Raw genomic sequence first — 9,235 nt, forward strand, 5'->3', positions numbered from 1 at the left:
GCAGGCTGCAATTTGCAACTTTTGCCTGTTTTTGCAAATCTGATAACTTTTGACAGAAAATTTAGATCAGAAAACTTTCAAAAGCAAAGTTTTAGTCCTTGAAATGGTCTACAACTTCTCTGTTCAACTCAGATTCTGAATCCTGCCAGTTTGAGAGATATTCTCTCCTGAAAGTGACTGTTTGCACTCAAAAACAAAAAAAAAACAGCAGCAATTTCTCTTCCTGCTACTCTTACTAACCCATAATGTTGCATCTTCCATAACATTTCACTACCACTGTGGAACACATTCGACCTTCATCCAAGGCATAAAACACATAACTTGTAGCCCGAAGATCAAAGCATCACAGCCCAGTTGATGGATCTCGCACATATGCTCAATGCATATACCGCATCAAGCAAGACCATTGACGAACCCTATCAGCTATGCGTACCACACGAACATACATGTGCATAATAGTGTCAATGAAGCGTCCCAGCACCTAGCACACACACGTACTCCTCACAACTGCACCCACGGCTGTCCACGGTGCTCACGACACACCTCACGCTTGCCTGTGAGACTGTCTTGGCATGCTCCAGCACTCCTCATGGCACTCACGCTGGTGTGTGTGTGTGTGTGTATAAAGAACAAGAAGCTTCAGCTTCTTCTTTTGCTTGCGCCTTTCACGGCTATCCTAGCTACTTATGCTGCACGACTTCCTTGCGACTCTCTGCAAGCTTCCTACTCTCTGCACGATGCTCTGCATCACAACTCTCTACTGCAATATCTCCAGCTCTGTTGCACTTTGGATAAGGCCGGGAAGAGAGGCCGTTCCCATGCCAACCATGCTGAAAGCGTCGACAAGCTCAAGATTCCATAGCTCTGATACCAGTTGAGAGAGCGGAAGCTCACGGGTGAGCAAGAGAGGAGAAGACGACTCGTATTTTGGTGGTAGCTTACACTACCTTATCTTTCTTTTATTCCATTTATATATGTCGGGCTAAATACCCATATACAGGGGCCTTTACCCCCAACAAGGATCTTGTGGAGGTTATGGAAGCCCAATAGTCACATGATTATGCAAATTGGACATGAGATACACAATACACAATGTGATAGATGGAAATGGAATACACTAAGATATTTTTCTTGTATCTTTTATCTTCTTCTTGATCCATGCCTCCTACTCCAGGCTCGTGTGTACGTGTATTCCATGGCTATGTGTGTAGGAGCATGTGATTTCCCCCATGTTAGTAACACTAAAGAATGTTTCTTGGGTTGGTCTCCATCTCATCTCTATTCTACACTGCATAAGTCTATCTATCCCTTGTCTAGTGTGTTAATTGCATTCTTATCTCGACTTTAAATCATATCAGGATGTTTTTGTCTGAACATGACTCTTGTCTGGAATCAAGAAGGATCCAAGAACTAACCTCTTTACAAGATCAGGAGTCGTCCTGTCTAAACATGAATCCTGCCCGGAATAATAGGAATCTAGACGGAGGGTCAGGATGTTCGGATCTAGCTCCATCATTGGGAATCCAGAAGGAGGGTCAAGACATCCGGATCCGACTCCATCATTGGGATTGTTAAAATTACAGCAATGTGATGAGCTATGGTGGATCAAATGCTAGAATCAACATCATTAACAAAGAGATTAGACGATAATTAAGATGTAATTAGTGAGCAATTAACTGATAGTGATGTGATTAGTGATAGCTTAATGTAGGCATGGATAATAAAAAACCAGCAAGTTCTCATTAGGCCAATGCCTCAATTTATAGAGTTTACAGATTTTTCTCACCTTTTCACAGGTTCTCTTACATTTACAGATTCTCTTTTACAGCCTCTAGCCAAGGGCTTGTTCCCGCACACACCCTATTCACTTGTATATTTCAACACCTCCCCTCAAGTGAATACTCCTAGCACACCTGGACCCTATACCAAGTTTCCCTCTTACTTGATAGTCCGCGACCAGTGCCTCAAGTCCCTAAACTCATAGTCCTTGACACACTCTCTCTCTCTCTCTCTCTCTCTCTCTATGTGTCGTCCAAGGCTACTATAAGTGCCCATGACCTTGACTAAAGTACTCACACATACATCTACCACATGGCCTACATCATCAGTGGCTCAGAGGTGGTTTTACTTTGTTGGGGCAGGTTACATTGGGTTGTGGGGTTTCTCTCTCTCTCTCTCTCTCTCTCTCTCTCTCTCTCTCTCAAAAGATGATCCGACTCCACTTCCTTTAGGAGCCTCCATGAAGTTTGTCAATGTCGTTCCTTCTCCACTGGGTTTGCCGATGTCGTTCCTTCTCCACTGGGTTTGCTGTAGCAGTCTTGCCATGTGTCCTGGCTTTCCACAGTTGTGGCAAGTGAAGGTCCTTCCTCCTACTCTGCCTCTTCCTCGTCTCCTCGTCCTCGAGAGAATCCTCCTCGGGTGAAGAATGCTTTTTCTTCTCCTGCTGTTGAGTCGAACCATTTCTTCTCTTTGCCTCTGCTCTCTTGCTCTAGTAGAGCTCCTTCTATCTCGTGTAGCTTCAATTTAGGTACATTCTTTAGTGTTGCTATAATGTTTTCATATTTACCTTTGTCCACACTCTTCAGAAGCACTGCTAGTGCCTCATCATCTTCTACCTTTTTGCCAATAGCTACCAGTTGTTGCTTAATACTTTTATATCTGTTCAAGTGTGTGATTAAAGGTTCACTTTCCTTCATATCCAATTTGTAGAATTGCATTAACTGATTTAATTTTTTGCTTGTGTGCCAAATAATTTATTGAGTTCATCCCATGCATCTTTTGCCCATTGTATCCCTGTGATGTGATGAATGATTTCATCATTTAGACTGAGTGCAATAAGTCCCAATGCTTTTCCATTCTTGCTCTTCCATTCATTGTTTCCCCTCTCACCTCTGGGCATTCATCTCTTCCCTCAACTAGCCCCCACAGATTTTTCCTCATGAGCAGATACATGGTTTTTGTCTGTCATGCGTAAAACTGCTCCCCATTAACTTTGGCTCTCTTGTGCCGTACTCATGATAATGTGAAGGAGGTCTTACCTCTTGATCCAATTTCAAGATTCAAGGGTAGTTTCTACCCTTTTACAACTCAATCTGGTGTTAAGGAGATGATTACAACAGATTTATCAGCATAAAATCACCAGAAATTACATTAAATCAAGGGTAACCAATTTGTACAGAATGGTTGGAGTATCAAACCATCTCCGAATTGCAATTTGAAGTTATAGGCATCTGTATTGGTGGTTAATTTGAACCCTCAATTGCACCAAAATATAGTGATTAGTAATGATTAATCATCACTGATTAGCAAATTAATCCTCTATTTTGTGTGCAAAAAATAGAGTATACGGGAAGCCTAGATCTGAGGCCTTAGAGTTCAAAGGAACTCAAATGCTTCATCAATAGTAATCAGTCTAGTAGAGGATTAAGCCAAGAAACATAAGATTTGACCAAACATTGAATGCTGATGAAGAGCTTGGATCTCACTGTAGACTTGATCAAATCAAATTTTGACTTCACCAGCTTGTAGAGCACCCTTGAAAACCCCTAGGGCCAAGAGGTATTAGACCCATTGCATACGTGGAAGACAAGACCTCCATTTTTTACAGAAAAAGAAGCACTAGAAAATTCACGATTTTCTCCTGATTACACCGACGGTTTGATGAAATTCTTGAATGGGTATGGCTAACTATTGCTGAAAAATTTTGAGCTAATGTTGAGCCTACAAGGAGAGGAAGCTCCTCCACTGGCTGGGGGTACAGTGGGCTAGTTAAAAATAACTAAAAATTTGATTATTTCTTAATTATCTACTAATCCTAAATAGTTAGATAATGGGCTCATAAACTTGATGGATTCTAGGCTAGGCTCTGATACCATGTTAAAATTATAGCAATGTGATGAGCTATGGTGGATCAAATGCTAGAATCAACATCATTAACAAAGAGAGTAGTTGATAATTAAGATGTGCTGCATGTGCTACCCTTTATTCTCTCGCAGTAGATTCCTCACCTTTTGATAGGTTCTCTCACATTTACAAATTCTCACATTTACAAATTCTCACCTTTTGATAGGTTCTCTCACATTTACAAATTTTCTTTTACAGCCTCTAGCCAAGGGCTTGTTCCCGCACACACCCTATTCACTTGTATATTTCAACAGGGATGACATAATGAATTTAGAATGGTAAGTAATTGGCCAACTCAAATATATCAATTGTTCAAATACTATCTTGAAATATGGTGTCAATGGAAAAATGATATTAATATTGAAAGAATGAGGCATGAGAGGGCCAAAGGAGATGCTCAATGAGGATACTACTTTGACACCTATAAGACCAAGTGAGAAGGCATGAGGTTTGGAAGAAGCCCATGCGAGGTCTTGATTGTATCACCTGTAAGTCCAAAAATGAGGCATGAGGGCCAAAGGAAGAGTCTCACTGAGGATACTACCGAGATGGCATGAGGTTTAGAAGAAGCCGATGCAAGGTCTTGATTGTATCACCTGTAAGTCCAAAAATGAGGCATGAGGGCCAAAGGAAGAGTCTCACTGAGGATACTACCGAGATGCCTGTAAGACCGAGTGAGAAGACATAAGGTTCGAAGGAAGCCCGGTTGAAGATCCCTACTGAGGATACTACCAAGACGCCTATAAGACCGAGTGAGGAGGCATGAGGTCCAGAGGAAACCCAATTGAAGATCCCTACTGAGTCTCCTATAAGTCCCGGATAAGGAGGCATGAAAGCAGGAGGAGAAAGCTCACTAAGATACCTGTCGAGACACCCGTAAGACTGAATGAGAAGGCATGAGGTATGGAGGAAAAGCTCATTGAGGTCCCTACCAAGTTGCCTGTAAGAAAAAGGTACAAACAAAATATAAACCAAAATTAAAATGTTAAAAGCATAAGAAAATGACGTAATGATTTCTAGAATGCAATTACTTACTAGATGTTATAATTTCAATACCCAAGGGAGGACTCCTTTTACGAACTTCCGGAGATGAAGCTTCACCAACATAGACGGTAGCACACTTGAGTGCCCATCAATGTATACTTGTGCATTCTTCATCAGAATGGTAGAAATCATCTTCCCACCATCTCCTTGGTCTACCACTCGCCTCGGTTTTATGTGGTTCTACATGATTATGTTGTATGCCTTAAAATGGATTGCATGATTATATTGTATGCCTTAAAATGGATTGCATTGTACCCTCTAGTAGCCAGTTATTCACTGATTTTCATGATGTACTTGGCATTGATAGGAGATATTACATCCCCAAATAAACAAAGGGGAAGAGAGGTGTTGACGAGTGTGAACACCCCCTACCATTTTGGCATTAGCTTAGGTGTGAGTAACCCCTAGAAATACTAGCATTAGCTTAGGCTAATGAGTTGTGGGATTTGGCATTAAAAGATGTCATATGAAGAAGTGGTTACAAGAGGGCTAGTGGAGAGTTAGGATCTTATGGAGGTTATGGGAGACCAATAGTCACATGGGTATCCCAAGAGTCACATGATTGGATGGCTATATAAAGCCCCTCTCGTATGCAAATTGGACATGAGATACACAATACACAATGTGATAGATGAAAATGGAATACACTATGATGTTTTGCTTGTATCTTTTATCTTATTCTTGATCCATGCCTCCTACTACATGCTCATGTGTACATGGGTACTCCATGGCTATGTGTGCAGGAGCATGTGTTTTCCCCCATGTTAGCAATACTAAAGAATGTTTCTTGGGTTGGTCTCCATCTCATCCTATTTTGCACTGCATAGTTTTGTCTATCCCTTGTCTAGTTTGTGTTAGTTGCATTCCTGGGCTGGACATTAAATCCTATCAGGATCAAGATCCGTTCCTGACTAGACGTGACTCCTATCCAAAATTAGGAAGGATCCAAGAACTAACCTCTTTATAGGATCGAGAGCCGTTCCTGTCTGGACGTGACTCGTGTCTGGTATTAGTCGTCGTCACTCGTCTGGAGCCAACTAGGTGGTCTGGAACCATGTAAGTGCCGGGTCCAGACACCAAAAAATAGATAGGTGGGTTGTCATATAGCAATGTGCCTATATGTATGTGAAAGACATTAATTCTTCCATTGATGCACTCTACATTTTTCCACTCCTGCATAATTCTTCCATTGATGCACTCTACATTTTTCCACTCCTGCATATTTAATGGATATAAAGGTGTAAGAAATAGCTATAGGACAAAACAAATAGATATTGAATACAAAAAAATAGACTACTTAATGAGTCTTATTATTTGTCTTACATATTATACTTTGATCATTGGTGATGTAGCATTATGTCCTTGTACATATAAACATGCTCGAAAGAACCTCTATTGCACCATTTTGGCCGCCTTATAGAACTCAAGGATCCTACCTTTCCAATGCTTGTTAGGATCACCAGTCTTTTTGTTTTACCTTGAATGCTCGAGTGCTAGGTCTCTCGTGATCCAATATAACTTCCTAAACCACTTAGGGATCCAGCTACCATCAGCATACTTCCTATTAAAAATCTCCACACTTTATCAAGAGAAACCTATCTCCTTTGATGAAACAAAGGAATCAAAACAATGAATGAGTGCTATGCAATCTGAATATGATGCTTTACTCAAAAATGGTACTTGGGAGTTGTCTAATTTGTCTAAAAGGCCATTGGCACAAAATGGGTTTACAAGCTTGAACATAAATCTGATGGTAGTGTTGAGCGATACAAATCAAGGCTTGTTATAAAGGGTTATACACAGCAAAAAGACATTGACTATGGTGAGACCTTTACACCCATATGTTGTATGACTACCATGCAGAGTATCATTGCATTAGCAGCACATAAAGGTTGCAATGTGTGTCAATTGGACATCAAATTTGTTTTTTGAATGGAGATTTGCATGAGGAGGTCTATGTATCTCAGCCTCATGGTCTATGTATCTCAGCCTCATGGTTTTGTTCAAAAAGGTCAGGATTCAAATGTATACAGATTGAAAAAAGCTTTGTATAGTCTTAAGGAGTCTCCCAGAGCATGGTATGACAAGACACATGCATACTTGGTTGCACAAGGTTTCTGCAACAGTCAAACTGACAATACCCTTTATATTAAGATGACTAAAGATAATATTTTAGTTATTGTGCTATACGTTGATGACATGCTACCCTGATGTGATCAAAAGCATGTGATGTGAATGAGAATTGTGCATTTGAATTGTGAGGGATTTACTATGAAAATATTCATAGAAAACCTTTTGCAAGATGCGAGATTGACACCTAACATGATACCTTGTTAAAACTATGTCCCAACATGATAGCTTTCCCAACATGTTAAAACTATGACAAGAAATTCTTGCCATCTCAGCTAGCAATGGGACATATGAGAGGGTTTTTCAAATGACAACATGATAAAGGATGTGATGTGAACTAGGCTAACAATCAAGTCTCTTGATGATCTACTCAGAGTATCATTGATAGGTCCCTGGTTGGACAATGTTGAACGAGATTGAGTCTTTGAAATTTGGAAACATGTAAAGGAATGCAAGATGATACGAGAAAACCATTTTTGGATCTTTTTTAAATTGTTATATATTTTCTAACTTTTAAGGGAATTTTCATCATAGATCAAATGAAGTATAAAGTTCATGACATCATTTATTGAATTCATGGCCCCAATTTTTGTAGTATGTTGATTTTATTCTCTATTGATATCTCGGAGATTATGATTTTGTTTATATACATATAAGCTGTATTTTAAAAAAAATACAGTTTATTCTTTTCTCTCAAAGTTTATTTTTACTCTTTTTTTGCTAAAGATTTGGAATGTTTTTGTACACATAATAAATATGTAATAAATTGTAACACATTTTTTTAACATGCACTTTTGTTTTGAGAAAACGTCACATAGAGAAATCGTTAGCTTCTTTTCCTTCTTTCCACATTCATCCCAAAATTCTCCATAAATAATCAATTCGACAATAAAACAACCAAACCCTTATTTACATGCTTTCATGATCTCACTATGGTACGTGCGTGTTTTGGTAATTGTTTCCCAAATTATAGGGAATCTCAAAAAGCTTTGAACATGACTTTTTTTTCATGATTGGTTCCAAATTACTCTTCAAGAATTATAATTATTCTTCAAATATGTTACATTTTAACATTGAGAGCCAAGCACCCTAAACTATCAAAATTGTTATACAACCACTTATATGTAATTACTAGGTCCTCACTAAGGTCATCAATTTTGGTAGTTTAGGTCCAAGCATCGTAAACTACCAAAATTGCCATAAAAGCCCTTATAAGTAAATACTAGGTCATCAATTTCTATTGAAATATTCAAAATAAACCAAGCACTCATCATTTATTATTACACATGAAAAGGGATTAAAATGCTAAAAACAACAAAAAAAAAATGACATTTTCAAAAAAAAATCATGTGTATTGGGTTGTTAAGCATAGGAAGCAATGCAAAATTCAAGCGACCTTGTACTACATTCTCATCTGGTTGAAAAATGTGATGCTCTTAGCATAGAAAGTGAGGATGATGGTGGTGCATATGAGTTGGGCTACCTAAGTGCCATTCTCCACCAAGAATCGCTAGTTAATTCTCAAGTTTTGCACCCTTGTCTAATTAGTGGTCTCGTAATGATTCCTTGGAATCATTGAGGCTTCTACAATTTGTAGACACTTGGTCTATCAAAATCATAACTAATTTTTGACGCTTGTAATGATAGAATTCAAATAATATGTATCCTTCCTCCAAGCCAAAATAAGAGTGGGATTGAACACAAATAATATGTATCGTTGATGCTTGTAATGATAGAACACAAATAATCTGTATCCTTCCTCCAAGTCAAACTAAGAGTGGGCTATGATGTAATTTTTTGAGTTGGATATGTGGGATCCAATATCCTATTCACCTTGATAACCATCTCCATAGCACTATTAAATCCATCTATATATAGAAGCCCCAAGTACAATCATATGTCAGGTCATGTCGGCCACCATATGTTGAGTTTGAAATGACCACATCACCCAACTAGAGTAATAATATAGCCGTTCGAGGTCACACACAACTGGAGGACATTGTGTCTCGAGAAGATCTTCCTCTACTCTTAGTGCAATAGTCTGATATGGTATATCATCCCCCACGTACATGTAGCCTACTTGGCAAGATGCTAAGCCTACCTAAGTCATCTCTTAACCATCCGACTATATATGGCCTCACTTTGGTGTCCAAACTGA

The sequence above is a fragment of the Cibotium barometz genome, chromosome 45 (assembly GCF_041138505.1).
Source record: "Cibotium barometz isolate CiBa-2024 chromosome 45, ASM4113850v1, whole genome shotgun sequence".
Taxonomy (NCBI): Eukaryota; Viridiplantae; Streptophyta; class Polypodiopsida; order Cyatheales; family Cibotiaceae; genus Cibotium; species Cibotium barometz.